Source organism: Ochotona princeps, chromosome 6 (genome assembly GCF_030435755.1).
Source record: "Ochotona princeps isolate mOchPri1 chromosome 6, mOchPri1.hap1, whole genome shotgun sequence".
NCBI lineage: Eukaryota > Metazoa > Chordata > Mammalia > Lagomorpha > Ochotonidae > Ochotona > Ochotona princeps.
Window position 1 is genome coordinate 312,895 of NC_080837.1, and position 18,727 is coordinate 331,621.

The 18,727-nt window shown below is 43.9% G+C and overlaps 1 pseudogene; it reads right to left on the reverse strand.

The window, feature by feature from the left end:
• Positions 1-4,172: 4,172 nt before the first annotated feature.
• Positions 4,173-17,346, reverse strand: LOC101517878 (mitochondrial import receptor subunit TOM40 homolog; annotated as a pseudogene).
• Between the last annotated feature and the right edge of the window lie 1,381 nt (positions 17,347-18,727).

The window sequence follows — 18,727 nt, forward strand, 5'->3', positions numbered from 1 at the left end:
GGAGAGGAAGAAGAGCATAAAATTGGGACGACACCAGCCCAAGTATTGACAGAAAATATCTAAGGGAATGGAGACTCTAAGGTGGGCGAAAGAACCTTAGAACAATTTATTCAACCTTGGATTTGTAAAACAGATTTTCAGTACTGTCAAAATTGCTTGTGTGGAACCTTGGGGGCATGTACCATATTGGGGACCCTGGGCTGACCTTGGTTTGCCATATCCCATCCCTGGGATGCTGTGGGGAGACTGAGTGAAACATCTACTCTACTTTCTCCCCTTTCACAGAATACAGAAACAGGATGTAAAAATTTACAAACAATGGTCTCATCCATGCTGCCACATTCCTAAACTCTTTCGATTCTGATCAACTATGTAAGTATCATCAAAAATTAAAAATAAAATAAATATATTTTTACAACAACAACAAAAAAAACAATGCTAGTGCTGGATGGGAAGCAGGGCGAGTGGCTAATGTCCTCACCTTGAATGTGTCAGGATACCATATAGGCAATAGTTCTAATCCCACTGACCCTACTTTCCAACGAGAACCCTGCCTGTAGCCTGGGAAAGCAGTAGAAAACAGCCCGAAGTCTTGGGACCCTGAACCCACATGGAAAACCTGGAACGAGCTCTGGGCTTCTGGCTTGGGTCAGCTCAGCTTCAACTGTTGCTGCCATTTGGGGAGATTGAATCAATGGACAGATCTTCCTCTCTGTCTCTCTTTGTCGCTATATATTGACTGTGGAAAAGCAATAAATAAATAAATAAATCTTATAAAAACATGAGATTTTTTCCTCTTGTGGCCTAAATCATGGAAATATTGTGCAAATGTACCAGTGGAATTCTAATTTCCAGAGAATGTATTATGGAAATATTGAAAAGCTGATTGGGTGCATGGGCATTTACAGTGATTCTTGTAAAACCTGTGACAATTATTAAAACTTGTAGATTTCCATTCACATGGAATATGTAAAATGTGGGTTTTTTAAAGATTTATTTATTATTCTCATTGGAAAGGTGGATATACAGAGAGGAGGAGAGACAGAGAGGAAGATCTTCCATACGATGGTTCACTCCCCAAGCGGCCGCCATGTCCAGAACTGAGCCAATCTGAAGCCAGGAACCAGGAGCCTCTTCTGGCTCTCCCATGTGGGTGCAGAGCCCCAAGGCTTTGGGACATCCTTGACTGCTTTCCCAGGCCACAGGCAGGGAGCTGGATGGGAAACGGGGCTGGTGGAATTAGAAGTGGCGCCAATATGGGATCCTGGTGCACATAAGGCGGAGAACATTAACCACTACACTATTGTGCAGGAGCCTATAAAATGTGATTTTTCAGGCATTAGGGACCACTATATACCAAAATCAGCATTAACAAGACACTCTTAAAGATAGAGATAGAAAAGATGTGCTTGCAAGTTGTCTCTGGGTGCTCATGCTTATCAGGTTTCTTGCCAAAGGAGGGAGATACCCCATTATTGTATTCTGTTGTCTCAGCTCCATCACCTCCACTTGGATCCTGTATATTGGCAGTTCCAATGGTGAGCTGCGATAATGCCATCATTTCCTTGCAACTTTGTCCCTGAAAGACACTGCACAGCTGTCAATAGTAAAAGGCCTCTGTCATTAGGACATTTACATGGTTTCTCTCTTGATGCTTGAGAAAGTGTTCCCTGGGTCCAGTGTTTGTAAAACCATTTGTGTTCAAAATCTGAAACATAAGTTCTATTAGGCTACCCACTGGAAATTGTCAATGATTTGAGGAGGATGGTGTGGGAGTACAAATGGTGTTTTTGTTCTGTACTTGGTCACCAACTATGAAAAGAACAGCTCAGACCCAGTGCAATGGTCCAGTGGCCAAATCTTACCTTGTAAATCCCAGCATTCCATAAGGGCAACAGTTCATGTTCTGGCTGCTCAGTTTCCCATCCATCTCCCTGCTTGTGACCTCAGAAATCATTCAAAGATGGCCCAACACTTTGGGACCCTGAACGCATGTGGCAAATCCAGAGGAGGCTCCTTGGCTTGGCTTTGGATTTGGTCAGTATGATCATAGCAACTACTTGTGGAGTTAACTAGCAGATGCAAGAAATTTTGGTCTCTTGGCGGGTGAATCAGCAGATAGGAAATCATCCACTCTGCTTCTCCTCCTCTCTGTATATATGACTTTCCAATAAAAATTAAAAAGAAATAATGCAGTGAACATGTAATATCCAGATGTGGGATGGAAGGTTAAGTATGTGATTGGGAATGAGCTAGGTCTGTGGGGCCAATGGAATGGAGAGTCTGTGGTAAGAAGGCAGGAAAAAGTTGCAATTGAAACTGGTGTAGAAATAGAGGTTCAGGGCCCGGCGGCATGGCCTCGCGGCTAAAGTCCTCGCCTAAAACATGCCTGGATCCGACATGGGCGCCGGTTCTAATTCTGGCAGCTCCACTTCACATCCAGCTCCCGGCTTGTGGTCTGGGAAAACAGTTGAGGATGGCCCAATGCTTTGGGACCCTGACCCATGAAGGAGACCTGGAAAAAGTTCCTGCCACCTGGCTCCGGAATTGGCATAGCACCGGTTGTTGCGCTCACTTGGGGAGTGAATAATCAGATGGAAGATCTTCTTCTCTGACTCTCCTCCTTTCTATATATGTGACTTTGTAATAAAAATAAATAAATCTTAAAAAATGGAATAGAAGTTCAGAGTGACAGGCACATGTTTTGCACAATCCGGTGCTAAAATAATTGTCTATGAAGATAAAAAAAGTAACTAGAGGAGCAATGGAACACTAAGTGACTTGTGCTGGATGGGTTACATGGCTGGCTGTCAAGGAGTTGTCTTGTTGACAAGGTCACCCTGTGCATGCAGAACCACACTAGAGATAAGGTGGGTGGAAGACAAGTCAAGCAGAGTGATGCAAGGGCTGCCATGTGGGAGGTAGGGGAGGAGCAGGCTGCACAGTGTGTCACTACAGCAACCAGTGAACCTTTACCCTCTGTCTGTGTTTCTCTTCTTTTCAAGGTCTTAGGCAATATCCAGTTCTATATGTAGCTGAATATATTTGTATATACATATATATGTGTGTGTGTGTATGCATATGTTTATACCCATGCATATGTATGTGTATGTATATGTGTATATATAAAAAACCACATCTTATGTAGCAAGAGCTGAATTGAAAGTTCCAATTTTGGAAGCAGTCTGTGTACGTCAGGCTGGCTTCCAAGGGGAGAATGGAATGGTCTTTGGTGGGGTTCTGAAAAATGTCAGTGATGGAGAAGAACTGAAGGACCTGGGGCACCTGTCCTGGAATATGATGGTTTGTTGGTGTCTTCATACTTCTTGTACCTGTTACATAGTAATCATTAGAATCTATTAAACATCATCTTCAGAATCTTATGCTTCCATAACACAGAATTTTCCTGTACTGCTCTGTGTGCCTTCACACCTTTATTCCTGCTGCTGCTTGGGCTTCCTTTTTCTTTGCTTGTTTCTCCTGGAACAAGAATCTCTTTCCATGCTCTGCACCTGGTTAACATCAAACTATATCTGAACCTCACTTAGTGGTCAATTCCTTTTTTGTTCTTTAAGATGTATTCATGTATTTATTTATTTATTTATTTGGTCTTCCCCCAGCTGGTTCACTCTCCAGTGGCCACAAGGGCTGGAATTGAGACAATACTAAGATATAGTGGTCTCTGGGCCATCCTCAACTGCTTTCCACAAGCAGAGAGCTAGATGGGAAGTGGAGCTGCCAGGATTAGAACCAGCACCCATATGGGATCCCGGCACGTTCAAGGCGAGGATTTTAGCCTCTAGGCCAAGCCGCCATACCCTTCATGTGTATTTTGTTGTTGCTGTTTTTTGTTTTTCTGTAAAATGTCCTAGTTCTCCCATAACTAATAAACATGCTTTGTACTGAGGGATAGACGGGGGGGTTGGGGGGGATCGGGTAGGAGGCCTGACTGATCAGGCACAGAAAACCTCCTCTTGTTGCCTCCTGGGGTGGCCCAGCCAGGGTTTTCAGGGGACATGGCGGTGGCCAGGCAGCTGCTCCCAAAAGTGGTGGCCAGGCTTCTGGTTCCTCCAGCGCTTGCTTCCAGGATCCCCTCTGGGATCCTAGGCCCACTGGGCATTCTGTTCCACCGTCAGACCACCAACACAACTCCCATATACAAAGTCTCCTCTTCAGCAGCCAGCCTGGGCCAAGGATCCCTCCTTGCCACGGCTCCCGACCCCAGAAGGGTGGGAAGAGAACGGGTGGAGGCCGAGTCCCGGGCGCTCGCCTGCGGTTAGGCCAAAGCCGTACTGCAACTTGTTCTTGTGGTGTTTCAGGAAGGTGCCGAGGGCCAGCGTCAGGGTCAGGGGCGGGAGCTTCTTTTCCAGCGTGGCACCGATGATCCAGTTGCTTTCTACAGAGCCTCAGAAGAGCAGGCCTTGGGCAGGTCTAGCTGATATCTGAAGGAGACACTGGTTTCCTGTAGCTGTGTGCTGGCTTCAAACTCCACGCCCACCTGCAGCTGCTTGCTGGCTTTGTGGTATTACGTTGCGTGCATGCCTGCCTGGCCCAGTGTGACTGTTGCCAACCAGTCATTCAGTGTGTATTTGCCTGCCAGGGATATGACGGTGCCCTCCTCCCCAAGCTGCCAGTGGAAAACCAGTTCTCCACCCAGGGCCAAGCTCATCATGATGCTCTGCAGGTAGTGGGTCACGAGGATTCCTGAGCCCACCAACACATCAGGGTTACCCCAGGTCACACTGTGGTGGAGTCAGACCCCTGGTATTCCCTGTCTAATTGCCAATTCACAAACTTTGACTTCTGGGGTCTGCCTGGCCAACTTGGACCTGAGCCTGGGGCACAGCTGATGGCTGACCTGAGCGTTGAGGCTGCCACTGTTGTTCATGTCCCCCAGCAGCATTGGGAACACCTCCATGGGGCTCAGCTGCTTGGTCCCCGCGTATGTGACTCCGAAGTGGTAGTTGGCTTTCCCAATTGTGCTGAGCGTGACTGTGTGCTTGACCTGGAAGTAGTTACTCAAACCTTTGTTGGCTGTGAGCTTGACCCTTCCATCTGAATTCAAAACAGCTCTTTGCACTTCCAGGGGCACTTCTCTAACATGCCAGGGTCGGGCAGGCAGCCCCAGGACCTGTCGTCCTTGGCCCCAGGATAGTGAACTGGAAGCCAACACGTTGCCCATGGTGGCCTGTGAGGGGCAAGGGCAGACAGCAGGGCTCACCAGTCGGCCCCGTGCGTACTGGCAGATCAGTGCTCACTCCGTGTGCCCTATCATAGCGATTCTTTAAAAGTTGAACAAAATACCGTATGTCTATTTTTTGGACATTTACATTGGCTAGAATGTAGAGAGTAGCTTGATGAGTGGAGGCAGGAAGTTCATTTATTTCATCTTCATATCCTTTAGTTGTGCATCCACCCACACAACTCATTTATCCATCCAGTGTTTTCTCTATCTTGTTTGGAAATGCGCAGATTTGAAAACAAACTCTATAATCAGTGTTGTCATTTTAAACCCCATCCTAAGGTCCCGACACAATAGCCTAGCAGCTTATGTCCTCGCCTTGCATGTGCCAGGATCTCGTATGTTCATTGGTTCTAATCCCAGCAGCCCCACTTCCTGTCGAGCTAACTGCTTGTGGCTTGGGAAAGCAGTGGAGGAAGGCCCAAACGCATAGAACCCTGCAGTCAAGTGGGAGACCTGGAAGAAGCTCCTGGTTTCTGGCTTTGTATCAGCTTAGCTCTAGCCATTGCTGTCACTTACGGAGTGAACCATCAGATGAAAGATGTTCCTCTCTGTCTCTCCTCCTCTCTGTATTGCTATCTGCTTTTCCAAAATAAACAAATAAATAAATTAATTAATCCCACCATGTCACTTACACTGTTGTCTAACATTTCTCAATAATTCAATTTAATGATGTGAAAATAACACTAGCTACATACATTCAAATTAACAGAGTGTTTGGAGAGGATAAAAGCAATACTGCTTAATTACATGCTTAGCATCATGCCCATAGCTCATAAACACTCAATAACTTCAAGCTATTTTCATTACTATTAACAGGTTAAAAGTTCAGTTTGGAGATCTGTGCTAGTAATCCCTAGGAGATGAAACCGTGTGAGATGATTGTTTCCACATTCTCTCTCTCTCTCTTTTTAAGTTAAAACTGTGGTTTACTGAAAGATAAATATCTTCACATAGAACAATAGCAAACAATCCGATCTAAAAGATTAAACAAATGTAGATACTAGCCATAGATTTATAAAGCTGAAGTCACTGCCTTTTCATACACTGTATCCAATATTTTACATATGACATTCATTCTTAAGACAGGAAAAGTGAATTTCACATGAAATGACTTGGTTTTTATATCCAAGGGTCAAACTGGGAGTAGACTCAGGCAGACAGATTCCTTGCTAATAAGGATTTACCTGTGATGACAACTTCAAGAATCTTAGAGTATGCTGTGTAAGAGACATACATTTGAGAGAACATAAAAGATGGTGTTTTTAAGACGTAATAGGATTTTCAAACAGAAGTCAATGAGAGTTGGCATTTTCTTATCAGGCCAAACTACTCCCATAATAAACTAATAACCCTTGACAGATTCTTTCTTATACAGGACATAAAAGGCATGGAATATCAAAGAATAATCCTTTTGGGATATGTTATTTTAGGTTTCATGGTCTAGTATAAAAGGTAGCCTGGGGCCCAGCGTGATAGTATAGTGGTTAAAGTCCTTGCCTTGGATGTGCCCAGATCCCTTTTGGGTGCTGGTTCTAATCCTGGCAACCCTGCTTTCACATCATGCTCCCTGCTTGGGGCCTGGCAATGTAATCGAGGATGGTCCAAAGCTTTGTGACCCTGAACCCACATGGGAGATTGGGAGGAAGATCCTGGCTTCTGGCTTCAGATTGGCTCAGCTCCAGCCATTGTGGTAGCTTGGGGAATGAATCATCTGATGGAAGATCTTCCTCTCTGTCTCTCCTCCTCATTGTATATCAGCATTTCCAATAAAAATAAATAAATGTGTTTTTTTTTCAAAAAGTCTGTATAGTTAAAAGCAGTTGAATGTCATTTCATACTGCTACTCGAAAGGCTACGCTTGGGATATTCTACCCCATCAACAAAACCCTAATAAGGGAAGAAAAAAGTGTAGATACAAATGAAGCTCCTCCCCACAAGCATGTGCAAGGGCTCAGTGCAGTAACCTAGTGGCTAAAATCCTTGCCATGTATGTGTGAGGATCCCATATGGACACTGGTTCATGTCCTGGCTGCCTCACTTCCAATCCACCTCCCTGATTGTGGCCTGGGAAAGCAGTCAAGGTTAGCCCAAGGCCTTTGGGCCCTGTACCCATGTGGGAGACGTGGATGAAACTCCTGGCTCTTGACTTCGGATCAGCTCAACTCCAACCATTGCAGACAATTGGGGAGTAAGACAGTGGACAGATGTTTTTTTTTCTCTCTCTCTCTCTCTCTTTATAAATCTGACTTTCCAGTAAAAACTAAAATAATCTTTTAAAATAGAGATGTGTTTGAGTATAGTAAGTGATTAATGTGTCCATCTGTCTTAATTTTCTGTGTCTATTGAAAATTGGAGTGTATTTTCATATCTACTGATTGGATTTTTAAATGTTTGTTAATAAATTAAGAAGTCAGCAGGGCTGAAGAACCTCCGCCTGGTAAGCATGCCCTACTGGCAACATGGAAATGATGAGGAGTGGGAGGAGGAAGATGATGATGATGTAGTAGTCCCTGCTGTGATGTGGGCCTCCCATCCTGCACTGCTGTCACTGCAGGGCTGTCAAGGTTTAAGGGTCTCTAGGTTTCCAATTGGACTACCAGCACTGCAGGGCCATCAGAGTCTGAGGGGTTCTGCATCTCCAAGTATCTTAGCTATCATTTGCCTTTTGTTTCCAGCTGGGAATTTGAGTCCCAGAGAATGTCATTAAAACTAATTCTGCCTCTTGTCATCAGGTGTCACTGCAGTAGGCAATTCTCTTTATCAAAAGAAGATTAACACCAAAGGAATCATGTTTGGTTGTATCAAGTCCCCTTGCGACTTAGAGATTCATGGCTTCCTGGTTGCCTTGCTCTCTTGTGTGACTCCAGACTGCAGAATTTAGGGAAGGTTTAGTGGATGGCATGACAGTTAAGTGCTCACACCTTCGCAGTCCAGACTAACTGGCACTTTTGTCCCACCTCTTTGGCCAGTAGAGCCTCATCACACAAAATATTGTTTGTTTTCAAAATAGCCTGTTGTTTCCAAAATCACTGCCTGAAGGTTCTCTGGCCTTAGTTAATGCTAACCTGGAAAGGTTGCAAGCCTTTCCACTAAAAGCTGGAACTAGACATGGATATCTGTTGGGAGCACTGCATGAGTGCCCTGCCCTAAGATGATGCCAAGACCGTTCTTCCTCTCAGAGCTTAGGGGTAAACAGGTTTCAGGAAGTTGCAGAGGATTGGTTCAAGGTCTCATAAAGTCTGCGTGGTGCGCATGTGATCAGAGTTGTGATTGCTGTGCTTACTGCGTGCCTTGGTGACCTTTAAGTGGATTGGCTGGAAAGAATAGTCTGTGAAGATTTGGGGAAGGGAGATTGCTTTCTGCTCTTTGCTTTTGCTTTGCTTAGCCTTGCTTTGTTGCTCAAGGACAATGTGCTGTGGCTACTCCCTTTTTGCTTTGCACTTGGATTTTCTGTTCTTTTACTTTATCTATGCTGCTTGATTAATAAAGCTTTGTGAAGAGATCACGTCATGACAGAGTCTTGCTCGCGGGATGAGGGACCCCGATAGATATTCACTGTCACACTGCTCTTCAAACAGCATTCTTCTCACAAATAGAAAATATGATACAAAAATTCATCTGGAATTACAACAGACCACAAATAGCAAAGCTCTGCCAAAGAATAAAAACTAAGCCAGAGGAATCACAATTCCAGAGCTCAAGACATACTATATAGCAGTGTTCATCAAAAAAATCCATTAGATAAGTGGAACAGAGCAGACATACCAGAAGGGAACCCACACATGTATAACCAACTAATCTTTGACAAAAAAAACCTGAAAACACTCCAGGGAAAAATCCAGGTCTATTCAACAAATGCTGTTAGGACAACTGGATAGCAGCTTGCAGAATTAAGAAGCAAGACCTGCACCTGTCACAGTATACAAAAATCAGCTCTAAGTGATTCAAGGGCCTAATTTTCTTTTTAAGATTTATTTTTTTCTTTTCATTACAAAGTCAGATATACAGAGAGGAGAAGAGACAGAGAGGAAGATCTTTCATCCGATGATTCCCTCCCCAAGTGAGCACAATGGCCAGTGCTGTGCCATTCCAAAGCCAGGATCCCAGAGCTCTTCCTGGTCTCTGTCCCAGGTACAGGGTCCCAAAGCATTGGGCCATCCTCTACTTCTTTCCCAGCCCACAAGCAAGGAGCTGGTCAGGAAGTGGAGCTGCCAGGATTAGAACAGGTGCCCATATGGGATCCAGGCATATTCAAAGTGAGGACTTTAGCCACTAGGCCATGGCGCCAGGCCTCTCAAGTACCTAATTCTACATCCAGGAACCATGAACCTATTAAAGAAAAGCATTGGAAGCACTCTCCAATAAATTGGAATTGGTAGACTACTTAGAAAAGACGCCAAAAGCACAAATGGTTGGGCCTGGCGGCGTGGCCTAGTGGCTAAAGTCCTCGACCTGAATGCCCCGGGATCCCATATGGGCACCGGTTCTAATCCCGGCAGCTCCACTTCCTGAACAGCTCCCTGCTTGTGGGCTCCACTTCCCATCCAGCTTGTGGCCTAGGATAACAGTTGAGGATGGCCCAAAGCCTTGGGACCCTGCAGCCATGTGGGAGACCTGGAGGAGATTCCAGGTTCCTGGCTTCGGATTGGCGCAGCACAGGCCATTTCGCCCACCTGGGGAGTGAATCATTGGATGGAAGATGGAAGATCTTCCTCTCTGTCTCTCCTCCTCTATATATATCTGCCTTTCCAATAAAAAATAATAAATCTTTTTAAAAAATAAATAAAACAAAAAGCACAAATGGGACTACATCAATCTGAAAAGCTTTTATAAAGCAAAGAAAACAATTAACAAAGTGAAGAAGCAATCAAAAGAATGGGAGAAAATTTTTGCACACTGCACAAGTGATAGGAGACTAATATCCAGAATTTACACACAGCTTCAGAAACCCAGGGACAGTGAAAGAAAAAAAAAACCTGTGAAAATGAGAAATAGAAATAAACAGACATTTTTCTTTTCTGTTTCTTTTTCAGACAGAAAAGTTTATTTGCAAAAGGACCAGGTGAGCAGGGAAGGGAGACGGAAGGAGAAGCACCTCTGGAGAGAAGGCCAGGAGGTGGGGTGCCCCTTGAAAGAGGAGGGAGAGAGTGTCATCTGACATTTTTCAAAAGAACAAATTCAAATGGCTAACAGACATATGAAGATACTTAGGATTGCTTGCCTTCAGGGATATACAAAAGAAAACCACATTGGGGAACCATTTAACTCCAGTGAGACTGGCCTTCACTCAAAACTCAACTAACAACAACCTCTTTTGTAAATGTGAGGAAAAAGGTACCCTTGTTCTAATTCATACCTTATTTCAAGGCTTTTCATTTGTGGGATGTATAGTGATAGAATAATAGAGACTACCATATCCAGATGTGGAGATACAATGCAGTATGCACCCCTACTTTCTGATCAAAGATGGACGCCCAGTGAAACTTGGAAATTTGTAGATGATGGGACATTGGACTATCCAACATTGTACCGGCAATGCCGGGGCACACGTACATAGCAGACTGATTAATCATGAATCCTTATGAAAAACTATACTATTGTAGCAACTTGGGGTAAAACTGTCCAGGATTGGAAGCTTAAGGGGGGGTTGAAAGAAATCCCAGTCTCTAAGAAATTGTACCATAAAATTCAAAAAACAAATTTAAAAAAAACTATTAAAATTAACTTTAGGACCAGGTGTGGTGGCCTAGCAACTTACGTCCTTGCCTTAAAGGCACTGGAATCCGATATAGAAATTGGTTCTAATCCCAGCAGCCCTGCTTGTCATCGAGGTCCCTGCTTTTCATCTGGGAAATCAGTCGAGGATGGCCCAAAGCCTTGGTAACCTACACCCGCATAGGAGACCTGGAAGAGGTTCATGGCTCCTGGCTTCGGATTGGCACAGCATCAGCCACTGCAGTCACTTGGGGGATGGAATCATCAGCTGGAAGATCTTCATCTCTGTCTCTTCTACTCTCTGTTTATCTTACTTTGCAATGAAAACCAATACATCTTTAAAAATATGATCATTTAATGGTCCTGTTGTGTTAGAAGGAAAGCAAAGTGAAAAGAAATTCTTGAATGGAGAAACCAGGTCTGGGAACTGAGCCTTATAAAAAAATGCAAAAATGGACCCAACATTGGAAACAGTAAGTAAACAAATTATGTGGCTGGCTTAGAATCCTCCCTAAACTCCTCAGCCCAGGTGGTACTCCAACACAGTTGGGGACTTGTACTTTAAACAAGGAGGCCTTTGAATGACTCTGAGAAAAACCTGCTATTTCTATGCAAATCCATCTGGAATAGCTAAGCATAGTCTGTCTCTAGCCAGAAATCATCTCAAGGAAAGAGAAAAGTGAAGAGAAGATCAACAAAACTGGTTGGGTGTTTCTTCTCCTAGTCATCTTGCTCACCACATTGATTATTGCCTTAAGCTTTGGCTTTGGATTGCTAGTAGGCTGTATTGCTGATTGATTGGTTGAACAGGATGTGGGACAGACTTGATAAGCCTGCGGTGTGTACTGGCAAGCATGGGAACCAGGGTAGGGGGCAGAACTGGTGGAGGTTATGGGGAGTCGCCCCAACTAGGCTGCAGCTCCAACCGGTTTGCGTGAGGACCGAGTATGAAGTGGGCAGGATCGAACTGGACTACAACACCCGTTGGTTCACGAGGAAGACAGGGCTGGAAACAGAACGAACCCAGCAATCCCAACGACCAGCATGAGCATAAGCTGATTGGTGTGACGGACGGTGTCGGACTCTGTACTAACAAGCTTGCACAAGAATCAGGTCTGGGATCATCTCAGATGAAGTTTCTTTGGAGATCCCTCCAACTGAACTGCTGATCTTAGAACCCCAACCATGAAGAGACTGTCAGCCAGTGGATTCTGAATAGGGTTCTTTGCGATTGGAACTGAGATATTGGCAGCAACCCAGAACTGATGAACAATCAAAACTGTATGAGCAGCACCCTCAGAGCGTACCTCCCGTTGGGGATCGGGGATGGGTGGGAGGTTGGGTGGGGCTTTTCCCTTTGTTTTTTTTCCCTGACCCCAGATACAGGGTAAAATGATATTGCTGTGGAAACAATGGCATTACCCACTTTCACCCAGTAGCCCTTGACACTTTGTTCCCTAATAAACTAAGTAAGATTATTAAAAAAATAAAGAAAAAAGGGAAAAAAAGAAAAACAAACAAACAAACAAACAAAAAGAATTAATACTGCTAAACTTATGATCCTCAGGTCTCATTGCAACTCCATTTCTGTGAATGACAATGTGTCGAAGGTTTGACTGTAGTTACTAGAAAAGGGGGGAATGTGATATCCTGTCACAAAATGGAGTCACTTTTGTTCAGGCCTGCATAAGTATCCTAACCTGTACTTTATGCTTCTCCACAACATGCTTTTCCAGTTTCCTACTTTTTGGACCAGATCACTAGGCTAACATGCCATGCAACCCTCAGTTCCAGAAATTAATTTTGTATGGTTGATTCACTCATTGTTCCTATGGCTGCCTCCTGTGGCTACCCCAGCCTACCCAGTGTCCACATGGCAGCCTTCTGTGGTTGCTATAGCCTACCCATTGTCGAACCACTGTCTCCATGGAAGTCTCCTGTAGCTGCCCAACTCATATGCTTCCTATGCTGTCTAACTTTCTTTTTATAAAAACTCCACTAAATTGCACCTCAGGGTAATTCTGTGAAGGAAAGGAGAAATGACTCCAGCCAATTATTTTACCTGTCTCCTCAATACACTTTGCTGCTTAGCAGAGTAGTTTGGGGTGCAATTCTTTGGGAGAGGCTCAGTTTGTATGCAAAACAATAAGTCTAAAACATGTAACTCAAGTAACACAGGATTATTGAGACTGTTTCCGCTGGAATCAGATGCCGATTGGGTTACATCTTCTCACAACCAGGCTGCATGTTATACTGTAAATGTGGACATAGAGACAGTCAACAAACAGAAAACACAAGATCTGAGACTCCACGTTGTAGCAGCAATATATAAATCCAGCAGCACATAAACCATTCAAGCAGTAAAGGGAAGAGTTTCCTACAAAATCCAAACCCATGTTTCACACATCAGCATTAGGACCACATCCAACAAATGGAAAACAACAGCCTAAGAATCTCTTTTGAAACAAAAACAAATAAATTAATAACTTCTTGAATATATTCCCATAACCATACAGAAAATACATTGAATAGGATAAAAATTTTAAACCTTAACTATGTTAATCTCATCTAGGTTGTCACAGATAAGACTATAACATAAAACACAAGTAATGCAGCATTACTGAAAGTTTCCTCTGGGATTGGATGCAAACAAGGTTACTTCTTCTCCTGAACAGGATCCAGGTATACAATGGAAATGTGCTGATGGAACCAATCATCAAACAAAAAACATAAATCCTAAGCATATTTTTGAAGCATAAACAAATTGATTAATTAAGCAAAGGATATCTTATTTTACACCATCCAAACTATAAGTTAACCAATTACATGATGACTGGATCCAAAGGAGAAAGAATTATAATTTATGGAATAACACAATAAACCAGGTGAAAACACAAAATGCTATTCCATTAAAAAGGGGAGGGGTGTATATTGGCAGGAGACTAGAGGACTAGAAAAGGAGACTAACTAAAAGTGAAATGAGGGCCTGGCAGCATAGCCTAGTGGCTAAAGTCCTCACCTTGAACATGCCAGGATCCCATATGGGCGCTGGTTCTAATCCCGGCAGCTCCACTTCCCATCCAGCTCCCTGCTTGTGGCCTGGGAAAGCAGTCGAGGATGGCCCAAAGCCTTGGGACCCTGCACCCATGTGGGAGACCTGGAAAGAAGTTTCTGGCTTCAGATCGGTGCAGCACAGACTGTTGTGCTCACTTGGGGAGTGAATCATTGGAGGGAAGATCTTCCTCTTTCTCTCCTCCTCTCTGTACATCTTTGTAATAAAAATAAATAAATCTTTAAAAAAAAGTGAAACGAAACCAAAGAAGACATATGTATGTAAGATCTGTAACACCCATGGTGTAATGAACCAAATGGGTGGAGAACATGATAAGAAGTGTGGGGATATGGTTGTGGATGTTTAATACTCATAGGATTGCCTCTCAGCTGCCACAGGTTGTGTCAAGCTCCAGATCACAGTGACATCACAGGCATTTGCATGGATGAGTTGAACCAACAAGAAGGTGACAGCACACCAACTTTGGTGGGTCATGGCCAAGTGAAATATCAAAGCTCTGAACCTGAGCTGCAGCCTTGGCCCTCACTCTTGCTTCATTCACATAACCCCGTGAGGCTCTTCTGGTGACAGGGAGCATTTTGATTGGCTGCATCTCTGAAGTCACAGGGCTCTATGATCATACAAGCTGTCCAATCAGTAGCTGCCTATTCATAACAGCCCAGAATTCGGCAGCCTCAGCATTCTAGAAATGCCATGGTGAGACAGGATCGTCTGCTTGGTGGAGATAGATGAAGAGTTGCTCAAGTTCTGCTTTCTGTGGTGTTTCTCCCCACATGCCCTGACAGCGAGGATGTTCAGCCTACATGGAAGTCAGCAGATTGTGAATGTATGGGGCTGGGTGACCCATAAGTGTGAGTGTGCAAATCTGGTGAAAATGTAATGAAGCCTAGGGCTTTTTCAACGCTGGTGCTTTGAAAGCATTTCACTTTTGCATCGATGAGGCTCTCCAAGGATCCAAATTGATCCTAGTTCTCCATTACAGTTTTGTATCCAAACTGAGCCTCTCCCAATGAAGTGTAGCCCAGACTACTCTGATAATCAGTAAAGTTTATTCAGTAGGTAGGTAAACTAACTAGCTGGGGTCAGCTCTCCTTTCCTTTAGAGATTGACCACAATGTGAGAGTTAGAAGGGCTTTGATGTCAAGTGTTATAGAGTTATGGGAAGCTGGTGAGTTGGGCAGTCACAGGAGGCTGCCATGGGATCAATGGGTGGGCCTAGGTAGCCACAGGAGGCCTTCATAGGAATAAAGGGTGAATAAATCATTCCCTGAAACCAAGAATTGCAGACAGCGCATGTTGCTCCTTGTGATCTGGCACAAAAAGCAGGCACCTGCAACGCATTTCGTACAGAACTGTAGAAAGCAGGTTAGTAATCTTGTGCAGGCCTGAACCAAAATGACTCCAGTTTGTGATTGGATTTTACATTACCCCTCTTCTAGAAACTAATGTCAAACTCATTAACAAAACTTGGGTTATACTGAGATCTGAGGACCATTAGTTTAACAGTACTTTGTTTTATAGTCAGCCAAGCAATTAACAATAATACAAGGACCTATCATTTGTCCTAAAAGCAAAAGCAGAAGGGGGCCAGAGATGGTCATAATGGAAGTGGTGAACCAAGGTGACCAAAAGAATATGCTCACAAATCAGTTTTGATGATTTTTCTCTTAGCTCTTTTCTTTCCTTGCGACAGTTTCTGACTAGAGATAGTCATTTCTAATTATTCCAGAGTGATGTGTATAGCAGCAGCAGGATTCTCCCAGGGCCATACAAAGGGCCCCTTGCTTTAAAAACAGATCCAGTCCTCATCTGTTTTGGAGGACCACCTCGGTCAAGGAGTTTAAGGAGGATTTTAAGTGGGATACTAAAGTTTCTTATTCAAAGAGGTCCACATCCACTTGTTTACCTAATGTGTGGAACTTCTGGCTCCCAGTTATGAGGGCAGCCCGTCCAAGAGCTGTGGAGCCAGCTATTCCCAAATTAACCTTAACTGGTACTAGGACAAAGGCAGTTCTTTTATCTGTGGGATTGCTCCCAGTGTGTTCTTCCTCCTTCCCCCAGATAGTAGTGTATTTGGGGAATTATGTGGACAAGGGTACCCATTCTTGTGTTGGCGTGTGATAATCCTGTCCTTGAAAAGCAGGAGGTGATTCCTAAAGTACAAGCAAACCATGATGCTTCTGTAGCTGCTAAGTAACTATTCTCTCCAAGGTCCCCAAGGCTGAGTTTATACATTTGGCTGCATGAATTTTGGTAGGGGAAATTACCGATATTAAGCTCATTATTTAAGAAACAGGTAACTCATCCTTCAAGATCTTCAAGAGTGAGCTTGGGTTCCTTACCCCACCAGCAAAGCCCCTGGGCATGGGCTTGTTCAGCACTTACATTGTGGATGTGTTGGGGTAGTTGTTCCACAGTGCCGTGGATAACAATGCCTACATAATATGGCAGTTCAAGGTTGACACATGGCCAACAATTCCGGGTGTCACTGGAATTTGTTGCATTAAGAAAAAGAAAAACTGAGTCTAAAGGTGACCTGTTGCTCCCAGTGTTGTAATTTGCCCTGTGGAAGAAGTAACTGAAGCCTGTGGCTGACCAGGAGCACATGAGGTATAATCTCTCTATTGGGGCCAATTGAGTTGGTTGGCATTTTAGGACAGTAATGTATGGTAAATATTGCCTCTGGGTCCCAACAGTAATACATAGTCATGAACCCCTCATGAGTCCTGTGTTCCAGATGCAATCTTGTAGTTTTTTTTTTTTTAACCTGAATAACTATAGGGTTACATTTACCTGCTTTGGAAGGTCCCAGAATTGTTTCTCTTCTCAAGACAATATAACTGCCTGGGATTTGGGGCACCAGGAGGCTATTGTTTTGCAGCCCCATGCACAGCAGTAATAGTCCCCAGTACCTCCACAGTGTGCGTTTTTATTATCAGGGCATATGTAAAAGTGGGCATTAAAAAATTGTTGTTCCATGCCTTTCCTCCCACACACATAGACTGTGGACTATTCCAAAATCTTCCAAATAGTTGACAGAGAACAGACCTATATGTAGGGGCCCCATAGGTGGATATGGATACCTGCTTAACTGCAGTCCCATCCTCTGTTTTTCTTAACTCCCAAGTATAGTTAATCAATTATTGTAGGGAATGCAATATAGCCCCATCCATCCTATTTATATTAAAGATCAACATCAATATTACAAACTTAGGTGCTAAAGAGTTTCTTTGATAAGTCTTATCTTTAGTGGCTCCCAAGAGTGTCTGATGGTTCTCAATTTCTCACCTGATGTGTGAGGATCTGCTACCATCGCCACATGCTCCACTGGGCTGGTGTCCTGTGAGTTGGTGGCCAATTGTAGCTGCTCCCTGGGGCTGGTGTCCTTTTAGACCTGGGAGTGGTGATTCCATGCCTTCTTACCATCTACCTTAATGGCTGTTGGAGTGGTTGGGATCATAGCATATGGTCCTTTCCAGAATGGCTGCAGGGCTTCAGTTTGATGTCTCTTGATCCAAACCTGGTCACCTCGTCGGAAACAAGGTGGTTGGACTGGAGGTGGCCAGAAAGCTGCCTCCAGGTCAGACATGAGTTCCTTTTGGATTTTCTGGAAAGCGTGTGTCACTGTCCCGCAGTGATGAACTTGGTGCACAGAGACGATAATAACACACATGGACCCTGACTGATAGTTAAAGCCAAAGTTTATTAATGGCATCAGACTTTATACACTGAGGGTCATATAGGATAAGGGTGGAGGTATTGAGCTTAGCAACAAAACCCATCAATGCTTTGTTTGGAACTCCTTTTGTCTTGTATGTTCTCATACACATACTGTCCACTCAACTGTTCTTATGCAAATGATATACAAAAGGTAGCCATTTGGTTGTTCTCATGCAAATATTATCCGATCAATTGCAATCCTGTGCTCTGTGAGCTTCTAGGGTCACAATGACCTCTTACAGTGTGCAAGGAACTTAAAAGCTGATCATGAAATTTGCAGGGCTTCTTCTCCTATCTTGGGCAAAATAGGTGGGGGTCTCCCAAACATGGTCTCAAAAGGAGTGAACCATTTCATACTGGAGTTATATCTTGTTTTAAGTAGGACAAACTCCAGCATGTCCACCTTTCACCAGTCTCTAGGGATAATTTTACCAAGGTCTCCTGTAGGGGCCAGTTTACTTTCTACCAGGCCAGAGCTTTGGGGTCTATAACCACAATGTAATTTCCAATTTATCCCCAAACCTTGGGCTATTTCTTGTGACACCTTACCAATGAAGTCAGGGCTATGAACTGGGCCTTTATGAAGAGGCAGCCCCCACCTAGCAATAATCTCATGTAATAGTTTTTCAGCAGTCATGGCTGCAATTTCAGCCTTAGTAGGGAAAACTTCTTCCCATCCTGGGAAAGTATCTATAAACACATAAGTTTATATCCATATTTTCTTGGCTTAATTTCAGTGAAATCAACTTCCCAAAACTTCTCTAGCTTTGTTCCCTGATGTTTGCTTGCAGTTTTGTTGCTGGTCGTGGCCCTGGGTTAACCTGGAAACAAACCACACAGTGTTCTACCACTCCTTCCACTGATGCATTTAGTCCTCAGACCCTAAATCTTTTTCTGAAGAGCTCAGCAAGCTTTGTTTTTCCTAAATATGTGCTTTGATGGAGTTTCTGAGCCAGATGTTGCCCCAGGGCTTT